The sequence below is a fragment of the Chiloscyllium punctatum genome, chromosome 35, assembly GCF_047496795.1.
Source record: "Chiloscyllium punctatum isolate Juve2018m chromosome 35, sChiPun1.3, whole genome shotgun sequence".
NCBI classification, from domain to species: domain Eukaryota; kingdom Metazoa; phylum Chordata; class Chondrichthyes; order Orectolobiformes; family Hemiscylliidae; genus Chiloscyllium; species Chiloscyllium punctatum.
The window spans coordinates 43532583-43546552 of record NC_092773.1 but is presented as its reverse complement, the minus strand read 5'-3'; the positions used below and the strand labels follow the sequence as shown (position 1 = coordinate 43546552).

At 43.8% G+C, this 13970-nt stretch overlaps 1 non-coding gene across 1 annotated transcript; it reads left to right on the top strand.

The window, feature by feature from the left end:
* The first annotated feature begins 12038 nt into the window (after positions 1-12038).
* trnat-agu (transfer RNA threonine (anticodon AGU)) lies at positions 12039-12112 on the top strand. Its single transcript has one exon. It is a non-coding gene; the product is annotated as a tRNA-Thr (tRNA).
* The last annotated feature ends 1858 nt before the right edge of the window (positions 12113-13970 follow it).

Below are 13970 nucleotides of genomic sequence, written 5' to 3'. Positions count from 1 at the left end.
GGCTGTGCACTGTCCTGCAGCCCTTGTCTTTTTTTTGGGGTTCCTTTACTACATTCCTTAATGCCACCGGCTTAATTTCTTTTGCTGCATCTTATCCCACAGTGCCTCTGTTTAACGAGCAGCACTGTGACTTTATGTGTCCGAATTTACCACAATGGAATCAGGTAAGGCCTTTTACGTCCTTCGCCCCCTCATGGACCTTGCTGAATCTGTGGTAAACTCTTACCACTGTTCTCTACTCTTGGTTTTGTCGTTTAGGAGCTCCTCCTGTCTCACCTTGTATCTCTTACACGACAAGATTCTGCTGAAATCTCGTCTTACGCACCAACTTGTATTCATCACTTCCTGAAATTTCTGTTCCACCAGGTGAATTCTTACAATCTCTGGAATTGGGTTTTTAAACTCCACCATCAGAGTAGTACTTCTTGTAGCCTCATATGTCAAATCTATTTTTAAGGCACGCAAAGATCCCTCCAAATTACAATGTTTAATTGTTTCAAAATCAACATAGGTCTGACCTGATTCCTTCTTTATGTTTCTGAACGGCAGTCTGTGCACTTCTGGAACCAATTCATAAGCACTTTAAATAGCCTGTTTCATCTCATTATTATCATTTGACCTCTCAGCTGACAACTCGCAAATATCTCACAAGCTCTATCGACCAGGTTAGTCTGTACGAGCATTTCCCACATATCCTCGAATCACTCAATCTTCCTCGCCATTTATTCAATGAAATAAATAAGGGATTCACCATCTTTCTCATAAACAATGTGGCAGACATTCGACATTCTTGTATACATCACTACATCCTGTTTTGCTGACAAAGTGCCAAACTCTCATATTCAAACTCTCTCTGTCTGTCTCTCACTTTCTACCTTTTCTCTATCTCTTAGTTAATGTAATTAATCTCTCAAATTGTATTCATTGACACACGAACCAAAGTTGTAAATGCGGAACCATGCAAAACTCATAGAGTCATAGTGATGTACAGCATGGACACAGACCCTTTGGTCGAACCCGTCCATGCCGACAGGAGATCACAACCCAATCTAGTCCAAGCCGACACAATTCACTCTCACACATCCGTTGGTTTCCACAGGTTATGTCAAGAATTTGATCTGAATTCCTTTCTCCGGTTCCCTGCCACTGTGGAATGGATTGAACAGCAACATTTATTCTCTGAGCTGGGTACAATGTGTTGAAGAAGGGCTTATGCCCGAAACGTCGATTCTCCTGCTCCTCGGATGCTGCCTGGCCTGCTGTGCTTTTTACAACATCACATTTTTCAACTCTGGTCTCCAGCATTTCATTTTATCCTACAATGTGTTGAAGTTCATGTACATGAATATAATTGAGCTTGAGCGACATGAATTCCTGCAGTAACACCCCATGCTGAATCAGACTGCAGTGACCACCCTGTATCATCTAGAATGACAGAGGCAAACTTCCCCATTATTGGGCAAGATTGTCTCTTTCTCAGCACCTTTGCAACTTCCACTCTGTCTCAGATGAAATAATTTTATCAAGGTTCCCACCAGAATGTTAGTTCTTGTGCATGCATGATTTCACTTTTTCACACCCTACCACACCTTCTATAATTACGAATCACGATATCCCTACTCCCCTGCCCGCAATCCCGTGTTTGACAAGGAGCTGAAGACCGTATTTGTGCTGCTCCCCCCAGCACTATCTGTCAGTTGAGGACGGGTGAGTTGAGGCGCTGATCGACATAACCCGGCATGGGGGGAGGGAAATATCACTGCCTTCTGGGAGCATGGAGCCACAATGGGAAGAAGCTGTTATTAAATCTCAGTACTGCTTTCCCTCCCCACAGCAACAAAAGTATACCTTATTAAAAAGAAACACATAACTAGATTATTGGTATCACAACTGGTATGAAACTGGTTCGTTGGTTTAAGGGTATAATTTTCGCCTCGGGCAGAGATTTCAAAAGTGGGCAGGGTGGGTTCAAACGCAATGTCTCCTTCGTCTCCGCCGCATCTGCTCCCAGGAGGGTCAGTTCCAATACCGTACAACCCAGATGGCTTCCTTCTTCAAAGACTGCAATTTCCCCCAGACATGATCGGCGATGCTCTCCACCGCATCTCTTCCACTTCCCGCTCCTCCACCCTTGAGCCCATCCCTTCAGTTGCCTCCAGGACAGAACTCCACTGGTCCTCACCTACCACCCCACCAACCTCCATATACATCGTATCAACTGTCGTCATTTCTGCCACCTCCAAACGGACCCCACCACAAGGGATATATTTCCCTCCCTCCCCTTTCAGCGTTCCGAAAAGACCACTCCCTCAGTGACTCGCCCGTCAGGTCCACACCCCCCACCAACCCAGCCTCCACTCCCGACACCTTCCCCTGCCACCACAATAAATGCAAAACTTGCGCCCACACCTCGCCCCTTACTTCCCTCCAAGGCTCCAAGGGATCCTTCCATATCCGCCACAAATTCACCTGCACCTCCACGCACATCATTTCCTGAATCCGCTGCATCCAATGTGGCCTCCTTTATGTTGGGGAGACAGGCTGCCTACCTGCGGAACATTTCAGAGAACACCTCTGGGACAACCGGACCAACCAACCCAACCACCCCGTGGCACAACACTTCAACTCCCCCTCCCACTCCACCAAGTACATGTAAGTCCTTGCACACCTCCATCGCCAGACAATAGCAACACTACGACTGGAGGAGGAGACCTCATCTTCCGCCTAGGAACCCTCCAACCACAAGGGATGAACTCAGATTTCGCCAGTTTCCTCATTTCCCCTCTCCCTACCTTGTCTCAGTTCCAACCCTCAAACTCAGCACCACATTCCTAACCTGCAATATTCTGTCTGACCTCTTCGCCCCCACCCCCACTCTGGCCAATCACCCTTGCCTTAACCTATCGCGTTTCCAATGCCCTTCCCCCAAGTCCCTCCTCCCTACCTTTTATCTTAGCCTGCTGGACACACTTTCCTCATTCCAGAAGAAGGGCTCATGCCCGAAACGTCGATTCTCCCGCTCTTTGGATGCTGCCTGACCGGCTGCGCTTTCCAGCAATTCATTTTCAGCTCTGATCTCCAGCATCTGCAGTCCTTTACTTTCTCCTCTGGGATAGAGCCGATTACAGAGAAACAATAGCTCATTTTTCACCCTCCCTTCTGCACTGGACTGTCTGCAGCTTCGCACCTCAGGGCAGCGCGGATGGGTTTGATTCGGATTCTCTTCATCTGGAACAGCTCGACCTCCACTGTTAATTGCTGCCCTCTCACAGCAAACAACGTGAATCAAGTTGTTAAAGCATTTTCTACACGATTGCAATATGAGGTTGGTTTCTGGACACGAAACAGGAAGCACAAAACAGAACTTTATTATAATAATGTAGCTGAGGGAGGAGATTCGCATTTCCATTTCTCTCTTTCTGGTCAGCTGAGCATCTTTCCATCTCACTGCTAACAGACGTCTGGAGAAAATCCTGCTCATTTGAGTAACTGACTCCTCCCATATCAAATGAATGCCACATAGCAGAATATGGAATGGGGTCATCCCTCCCACAGTACAGTTTGCAAATAGAAGCAAAATGGATTACTTAATGGCCAGTGGAGAAACCATGGTCCCTGGTGAAGGGACACACAGCAGAGTCGCAGGAGCAGGGAGACAGAATGAGAAGCAGATATCCTGGAAACTCTTTGCTTCTTGGGAATCCTAGATCAAAGTGGAATGTATTTCATGCTGTGAAAACCTCAGTTGTTTCGTGTTAAAAAACCGTGCTGAGTCTGTGGCTCATTGATCAAGTGGAATGATTTTCTCTTTGCGCCTCCTACAATAGAAACGTGTGAGAGAGCCCGGGTTGGGTTTCCCGTTCGAGCCTTCGTTTCCAGTTATCACGCTATCCAAAATGCAAGATTAATTTTATCAAAAAGCAGCTTCATTTACTGAGATCAATCTACCTTAAAAAGGGGTGGGTCAGAGCTACCCTTGCAGCGACTACAGCAAATGGAAAAACTTGTTCAAAGTGAAAGTAAGTGTTTCTGAATGTGCACCCGTGCAATCAGACTCTGAATGAATCCTCCAGCTGTATTATTGGTCAATTCTGAGTATGAAACGTCAGGAAACGGGAAGTGAAGTATTTGGAAACAGCGCAGAACAAGGTGACGTAGAAGGTAACGTGTATGAGGAACGTCAGTGACGAGGTAGATTGGAAGGTTGGGACACTTCCAAGAGAATTATATCACGAGAAGTATATATAACAGAAGGTTTTAAATGCATGGAGGCGGGACAGATGGAAGCAAGATGAAGAAAATACTCACTTGGAAGTAATGAGAACAATTAGGCAGAGATTTAGATTGGTTGGAAAACGAATAGAAAGAATCACGAGAAAATACAATCGCCCAGGTACTGCAGAGTATATTTTAGAAGAATGACACGTAAGGAAGGTGAACGGATGGAATAGATGGGAACTTGGGTCTGAGATATCCCAAATGCTGCAGAGCACGGCTTAGGGAATGAACTGACTGTAAACTGAGTATTCTGGCAGAATGCAGTCATAGAATCATCCAGATGTATAGCATGGAACCAATTGTTTCATTCCAACTAATCCATTTCGACCAGACACCCTGAATTTATTTCGTCCCGCTTGCAAGCATTTGATTCATATCCTTCTCAACCTTTCCTTTTCTTTGCCCATCCAGATGTCTTTTAAATGTTTTGATTGAACCAAACTCCTCCACTTTATTTGACAGCTTATTTCATGCAGCACTTCCATCTTTGTGGAAACGGTATTCCGCATATTCTTTTTAAATATTTCCCCTCACCGTACACTTATGCACTGAAGTCATGACTCGCCCTCGCTGACAAAAAAGACATTGTGCATGTACCCTATCTATGCCCTTCATGACTTTATGAACCTTAAAGAGTCATATCTCAGCATGACGTTTAGCGAAAATAGCCCTAACTTATTCAGCCTCTCCCTATAGATGGTAACCTGGCAAATCTTATCTGAGATATTTCAATATTCACAACACTCTTTCAGTAGCAAGGTGACCAGAACTGCACGCAGTGTTCCAAAAGAAGCCAAACCAATGCCACAGCATGACCTCCTAACACTTATGCAGAGGTGAGGACTGCAGATGCTGGATATTTGAGTCCAAAGTGTGTTGCTGGAAAAAACACTGCATTTTTGCAAGTTATGTGATGGTTTGTACCTCAGGTGGAGCTTTAGGGTTTAGGTTTGCTCACTGAGCTGTAGGTTTGATATCCAGACCTTTCATTACCTGGCTTGGTAACATCATCAGTGGCGACCTCCAAGTGAAGCGAAGCTGTTTTCTCCTGCTTTCTATTTATATGTTTGTCCAGGATGGGTATCCTGGAGTTTGTGGTCATGTCATTTCCTGTTCGTTTTTTGTGAGGATGATAGATGGTATCCAGATCTATGTGTTTGTTTATGGCGTTGTGGTTGGAGTGCTAGGCCTCTAGGCATTCTCTGGAATGTCTTTGCTTAGCCTGTCCGAGGATAAGTGCGTTGTCCCAGTCGGAATGGTGATTTTGTTTTTCCTCCGTGTGCAGGGCTACGAGGGAGAGAGGGTCGTGTTTTTTTGTGGCTAGCTGGTGTTCGTGTATCCTGGTGGCTAACTTTCTTCCTGTTTGTCCTGCGTAGTGTTTGTCGCAGTACCTGCATGGAATTTTGTAGATGACGTTGGTTTTGTCCATGGGTTGTACTGGATTTTTTAAGTTTGTTAGTTTTTGTTTGAGAGTGTTGGTGGGTTCGTGTTGTGTGTTCCGAGGGGTCTTAGTAGGCTGTCATTTCAGAAACCTCTTTGATGTGTGGTAAGGTGGTTAGTGTTTCTGTCTGTGTTTGGTCTGCTTGTCGTGGTTCGTTCTTGAGGAATCTGCGGACTGTATGTTTTTGAGTATCCGTTCTTCTTGAATACATTGTAAAGGTGGTTCTCCTGTGTTTTACGAAGTTCGTCTGTGCTACAGTGTGAGGTGGCTCGTTGGAATAGTGTTCTGATACAGCTTCGTTTTTTGTGTGTTGGGATGGTTTCTGGTGCCGTTAAGTATTTGATCAGTATTTGTCGGGTATTTTGTATACGCAGGTTTGTAGTTCTCCATTGTCAGTTCTTTCGACTCTGACGTCCAGCAATGTGAGTTTGTTGTCGGTTTCTTTCTCCTTGGTGAACTTTATGCCTGTGAGGGTGTCGTTGATGATGTTAAATTTCTCTTCTATCTTGTTGCGTTTTGTGATGACAAAAGTGCCATCACTGTAGCGGACTCAAAGTTTTGGTTTGATGGTTGGAAGGGCTGTTTGTTCTAGTCTTTGCATTACTGCTTCTGCTATTAATCCTGACAGCGGAGTTCCCATGGGTGTGCCGTTGGTTTGTTTGTAGGTTATGTTGATGTAGGTGAAGTGGGTGGTGAGGCACAGGTCCACGAGGTTCATAATGTTTTCGTTGGTAATGTGATTGATGGTGGTAGAGGTGTGTGTAATTGTATCTTCTAAAAGTGTTTTCTTTACCAGATCGATATTGATGGAGGTGAACAGTGTTGTTACGTCGAATGAGATTATTGCTTCAGTTTCCTCTATTTTGGTGTTTTTGATGATTTTTTAGGAATTCCCGGATGGAGTGGATGTAGTGCAGTGACTCATCTACTAGGTATTTCAGTCTTGTGCGTAGTTCTTTGGCCAGTCTGTAAATTGGTGTTCTGTGTAGTGAGAATACGGGTCTGAGGTGTCTCCTGGTTTATGGATGTTTGGTAGTCCGTAGAATCGTGGGGTGTTGGTCCCGTCTGGTTTCAGTTTTTGGAATTCCATCTTATTTAACTGTCCCGAATTCAGGATGAAGGGCTTTTGCCCGAAGGTTCGATTCTCCTGCACCTCGGATGCTAACTGACCTGCTGTGGTTTTCCAGCACCACACTCTCGACTCTTAACTCATGTAACCAATGTCGTGCAAAATAAAAGGCAAGCATAACAATCGCCTTCTTCACCATCTATGTACCTGCAACTCCACATTAAAGGTACAATGAATATGCAGTCCACGGTCTCTTTGTTCTTGAACACTGTACAGGAGCTTACTACAAAATGTACAAGTCCTTCTCTGATATGTTGTTCCGAAATGCAGACCTCATCTTTCTCAATTTCCATCTTCTGCCATTCCTCGGCTCATCAATCATCCAATTAAAATCCCGTTGTAATCTGAGGTGATCATCTTCTCCAGTTTTGTGTCATCTTCAAACTTACTGGCTGTACCTCCTACGATCACATTCAAAACATTTATGAAAATGACGAAAATTAACCCAGCATCGATTCTTGTGGCACTCCAGTGGTCACAGGCCTCCAGTATGAAAGATAACACTCCACCACCAACCTCTGTCTTCTACCTTCGAGCCAGTTCTGAATCCAAATGGTTGGATCTCCTAACCTTGCTAACCAGACTCCCATGGCGAACATTGTCGACCACTGAAGTCTGCATAGATCCCGCACATGGCTCTGCCCTCATCAATCCTCTTTGTTACTTCATTAAAAACTCTTCCAATTTAACAAGTCATCATTTCGCACGCATAACGCCATTGCTGACTTTTCCTAATCGGTCTTGCCTTTCAAAATACATTAACTCCTGTTTCTCAGGATTCCCTCCAACAAAGTGCCCACCACCGACGTCAGACTCGCAGGTCTACAGTCGCCTGGTTTTCATTACCTCCTTTCTTAAATGTAGTATCATGTTAGTCAGCCTACAGTGTTGTTGCCCCTCACCTTTGATTATCGATGACACAATATTCAGCAAGTGACACAGAAATCATTTGCCTCACTTCCGACTGAGCTCTGAGGTGCGATCTGATCACGTCATAGGGATTTATTAACTTTTATCCGTTTCAATACATCCAGTGCTTCCTCCTCTCTAACATAATCGTTATTTCAAGTTAACAACATATATTTCCCCACAGACTTCATTTTTCATGCCACAGGTCCAGAGTTATCGATGGGCAAGGGCAATTGTAATGCGATTTGGCAATTTTAAAATGCATAGAATGGGGTAGCAAATGCAAGGGATGCAGAAAATGGAAACGTGGAGCTGGTTTAAGAAACCGGTATTGCATGTCCTTGATAGGTACGTCCCAGTCAGGTAGGGTGGAAGTGATAAGGTAGGCGAACCGTGGTTGACGAAAGAAATTGCATCTCTTGTAGAGTGGAAGAAGGAGGCTTATAAGTTGAGAGACAAATGGTTCAGATGTGGAAATGGAGAGTTAAAGATCGTCTGGGAAGGATTTAAAGAGAATGTTAAGAAGAGCAAAGAAAGGACACGAGCAGACTTTAACAAATAGATAAATGAACCTAAAGCTTTCTATCGGAATGTGAAGATTAAAAGGATGACTGGGGTGGGAAGAGGGCCAGTCAAAGACAGAAGTGGGATGTCGAGTGCGGAAACTGTAAAGATCGGAGAGGAACTAAACGGACATTTCTCACCGTTTTTCACTCAGGAAAAGGAGCATATTGTAGAGGAGAAGAATGAGATACAAGATTTTAGACTTAAAACGGTCAGTGTTAGTTATGAAGAGGCGGTAGCAATCCCAGAAGGAGTGAAAGTAGGCCAGTCACCTGGGCCAGTTGGGATTTATCTGAGGACTCTCTGGGAAGCCAGCGAGGAGATAGCAGAACATTTGGCTTTGATATTTGAGTCGTCATTGTCTACAGGTTTAGTTCAAGAGGAATGGAGGATTCCAAATGTTGTGCTCTTGTTCAAGAAGGGCAGTAGAGATGACGCAGGTAATTAAAGATCAGTGAGCCTTACGTCTGTAGTAGGAAAGGTTTGGGAAAGAATTATAAAATGTAAGATGTATAATCATCTAGAAAGCAACAAATTGATTTCAGATAGTCAACATCGTTTCGTCAAGGGCAGGTAATGTCTCACAAACCTCATTGAGTCTTGTTTGATCACGTGACCAAGAATGTAGATGAGGGTAGAGCAGTTGACGTGTTATACTTGGACTTCAGTAAAGCCTCTGAGACGTTTCCACATGGTAGGCTGTTGAAAAGAAATGCAGATGCATGGAATGGAAGGTAATGTGGCAATTTGGATTGAAACTGGCTTTCTGAAAGAAGGCAGGCAGTGTTGATTGATGGAAAATATTCAACCTGGAGTCCAGTTACCAGTGGTGTCTCCCAAGGATTTGTTTTAGGACAACTGCTGTTTATCATTTTTATAAATGATTTAGACGTGGACGTGGATGAATTAGGAAATTTGCAGATGACAATAACGTTGGTGGAGTAGTGGACAGTTTGCTAGAATGTCACAGGTTGCAGGGGGACTTGGATAAATTGCAAAATTGGAATGAGAGGTGGCACAATGAATTACATGCACCTAAATGTGAGGTGATGCACTTTGGGAAGAATAATAGGAAGGCAGAGTATTGGGTCACCGGAAAGATTGTTGCTTGTGTGGATGTGAAGAGGGATCTTGAAGTCCATGAACATAGATCCTTGAAAGTTGCCACCCAGGTCGATAGTGCTGTTAAGATGGCATACGGTGTGTTAGGTTTCATTGGAAGAGGGATTGAGTTTCGGAGCCGCAAAATCATGCTGCAATAGTACAAAATGCCATTGCCGGGGCAGTTGGCATATTGTGTACATTTATGATCGCAGTATGTTGGCAAGGATGTGAAAGCATTGTAAAAGGTGCAGAGTAGGTTTACCAGGATGTTGTCTGGTCTGGAGAAGGTCTAATGAGGAAAGGCTGAGAGAAAAGTGTTTGTTCTTTTCGGAAAGAAGAAGGCTCAGAGGAGATTTGGTCGAGACATACAAGATGATCAGAGAATTAAACACGGTAGACATGAAAGTCGTTTTGCTTGGATGATGACGTCAGCTTGCACGAGGGCACATAGCTACAAATTGAGTGGTGATAGATTTAAGATAGATGTCAAGGGCAGGTTCTTTACTGGGAGAGTTGAAAGGGCGCGAAATGCCCTACCCGCCAGTGTGGTTAACTCAGGCACATTATGGAGATTTAAACAATCCTTGGATAAGGACATGGATGATGATGGGATTGTGAAGGGGGATAAGCTGAGAATAGTCCAAATTCGGCGCAACATTGAGGGCCGAAGGTCCTGTTCAGCGCTGTAATCCTTTATGTTCCATGTTATATGTCCTTCCCCACAGTAAACATTCAAATAAAGGTCGGGATTCATAACACCCCCATCTCGAGTGTCACCAAACAGAGACAGGCTTATCGATTTTGGAGATGTCCCTCTACTCTTCGCAGATTCTTTTTTTGTCCTTAATGTATATATAAAACCAGTTATGTCTGATGTCAGCAAAGCGACATGCTGCAATTGAGCTAGGCAGAACTCAAAACGACCATAGTCTGATTCGAATTCAGACGCGTTACCCATTGCAACACTGGGCCAACCGAGCGCCGCCTTCCTCTCAGCTTTTCCATGTGTAATGGAGACATTTAGATTGGGAGAAATAAGATTGACAAGGTGAAGAACTTGCAAAGGTAATCAGCGTCACTGCTTTAATACAAAAGTGAAGCAGTGCCTTTCCCTGGTAAAGGAAACACATTTGTCTTCAAGTGCCCCCTTCAGCGTTGTCAGCATCTCTGCTGAAAGTTTCCATTGTTGTATTCACAGCCACTACACGATTCATGATCCACTTCTGTAAAATGTACTTTCATAATTTGAGTCAAGGGTTCTTCCCTTCAAGAGCCTGAACAAGTTCAGTGAGAAAACTCTGTTCATTTCTAGCCCCGGATTAAGAATAAGACGAGTTGAACGGTTCGCTGATTGGTGCCGCCCGCTCACTGGAGGCCAGCGCGTCAAAACGAGGCCCTGTCACCATCAGCCTGTTCTGTGCCTTCCTGCAGTACATCTGCTGAACAACATCGCATTATCATAGCTGTTTATTTCACATTGAAACACAAGGCGATAATATGAACTGTTTCGAAACTTGGAGAATGCAACTTTGCTGCTGAAGTTGGTTATGGCGTCAACGACAGACACAAGACTGTGCACAAGTCATGTCACAAGGTTTACGGTCTGCATCACTGGAGGTCCCTGCTTTGGAGTCGGAGTTTACATCACACAGACCTGGATATAATCCCCACGCAGATAATGAAGACACCTTTCTCGTTTTCTGAATTATTCGAAGGAAAGCTAATTCCTGCTTGCGTGCACAGCACACACCTGGATCCTGCCAGACTTGGTCCAGTGAATCTTTCCATCCGTCTATCAGCACAATGGCAGCATATACATGGGAAACTACCACCGCAAATCCCCCTACGATTATATCACCTTTCTGATTTGGAAGTATCTCACTGATCCTTCAGTGTCGCTATGTGTAAATACTGGAACTCACCCCCCTCCCATCGGTCTAATGGTTGTGTGTCCGTGCTGAGGAGTAGAAAGGTTCAGCAAAGTAACTCATCCCCTCCATCACTGTGGTAATTCGTGATATGAACTGAATACTATCCCATTGAGTGACGACTATATTCCAGGAAAACGTTTCTAAAATTTGAAGGTTCCTATCAGACATCTGCAATCGTTTGGAAATAAGTTGAGAAGTGGAGCAGGACAGTGAAATCAAGTGATTGGCAATGATGTCTGGGAGGCATGAGGCAGGAAGTGCGAGTGGAACTGGTGGTGCAAGACTCAATGTCAGTGCCAATCGGTCAACTTTTACTGCCCAATGTTTACAATTACTTATATATTACACCTCGTCAAATCTCCACAATGACCTTGTTCCTCTTGTTGAGGTCTCCTCTGTGTGTATTAACGTGCTTCATGGGCACGGAGAGGATGAACACATCCTCTTTCTCCTGTCAGTTTAAACAGGTGAAGGTATCCGTTTGAAATTAATGCAAGGGGAGATTATCTTTTTCTCTGCCTTTTCAGTGTAGAATGTTCAACTGTAAACTGTCTGAATTTTTAAATTCGAGGACTGATTACAATTCTCTGTGAACAACATTATTCCAAAAACACATTTCCAAGTCCTGTGAAAAAGTGGTTAACCAACTTCACGTATGGATGTGCAAATGAATCAAACGTGCGGCGCCGTGGCTTAGTTGGTTAAAGCGCCTGTCTAGTAAACAGGCGATCCTGGGTTCAATTCCCAGCGGTGCCTGCTTGTTGCATAAGTATTTGATCCTGGTGTTTCAACTCTTTACAAATGCCGTGTTAACCAAGTCAGTGTCGACTTGGACATTTGGAGATCCAGGTTAAGTTACAACAGTGGCTGTTCCTCTTAGTTCCGAACTATCAATTAAGTCTGTGGTTTCTTTCCGTTATTCAACAAGCCTTTTTTCCCCTTCCTTCATTCCCAGTTTGGTCGGAATAACGAGATTACGCAGGAGGTGTTGCGGATTTGCCAGAGAACTTTGTGGTAATGACGGAGACACCACCAGCTGATCACTCTCATTCTCTGATGTCAACCATCATTCATTTAAACCAACAGTATATACATTGTTGGGATTCTTTAGTTGTAGTATACTTGCGTTTTTTTTTCTTATGGTGGATTCAGAATTCTACTTTGAATTCGAAACAGTCACAAATGATTGAGGAAGAAAAGTCGCCTGACCTGAGATCGAATTGACAGACACATTATCCAGAGAATGTGAGGCCAGATCTGCACACTCCAGTCAATGAGCAAAAAACTTCTCATCAGCTGCACACTCAAACTGTCCCGAAATGTCAGACTTTTTATCGAGCATAAATAGGTAATGAGCTGTATGGACAGACAGAGTGTTGGAGAATGTGAAAAAGAAAGAGGGTGAGGTGGATACACAGAGACAAAGAGAGACAAATGTAGATACGTGCTGAGTTAGATACTGAAAGAAACAATTCTCCATTAGACATTGCTGCAAACTGACAGGAAGGAAACGAGAAAAGGCAATCATTTAAGCACAGCCTTTTACCAGCTGAGAGCAACGGAGGCAGCATTACAGCCAATAAAGTCCTTTTATATTTTTAAAGGTGACATCTGTGAGCCATTGAGTTTTTTTGATAAATATCCTGAGTCGACAGATAAGACTGATTATTTTCCGAGCATTACAGTAAGGAAGTGTATAACTGACGTGTTCTGTCGATCTGAAACTTTAACTCGGTTTGTCTCGACAGATGTTGCCAGGCCTGATGAGTTTCTCCAACAATTCACGTTTTTTTTCGTTCAGATCTACACCATCAAAGAAAAATGAAACTCAGTAGTCTGTTGATGGCTTCATTTTTAAAACCCCTCAAAAAAACTGTTTAGCATTCTAAAAGTCAAATATACACGACACTGACTATACAGGTGCAAACTTGCAAAACCACTTTTAAATTCAGGAACTAGAAGACTCAAGACCGAACGTATCCCTATGCTTTTCGAGTCTCGACAATATATGGGTAATCACGTTTCCGTGACCTGCCAAATGCACAATTGTCAAATTGACTGGCTGTAATAACAGGCTCCATCAATTTGGCAGAATGGGAGCGGGAGAATAATGTTTCCATTTCCAGATAAGTTTCCAACGAGATATCCACTCTATCATTACAACCAGCTTATTACATCTCAGGAACAGTACCTGACTGTACCGCACCTCAGCAGAAATTGATATCTTTAGATGCTGGAGATCAAAGTCAATAAGTGTATCACTGGGAAAGCACAGCCTGTCATGCAACATCTGAGGAGCATGGGAGTCAACGTTTCGAGCATTCCTGATGAACAGCTTCTACGTGAAAGAACGAGTTTCCTGCTCCCCGGATGCTGCTTGACGTGCACCACACATTTTGTCTGTATCCCCCCTCAGCTCATCTGCTTCGGAAAATTAATCATGAACTTACCGCCACTCAGTTTGATTCTTCTGTCTCCTGATTGACAGCTTTAAACATTCTATTGCTCAAATGAATCAGATCATCCAGATTACTGTATAAAAACAAACTGTGGATGGTGGAAATCTGAAACACAGGCAATAATTGCTGGAGAAACTTTGCATTCTCTGAATAGT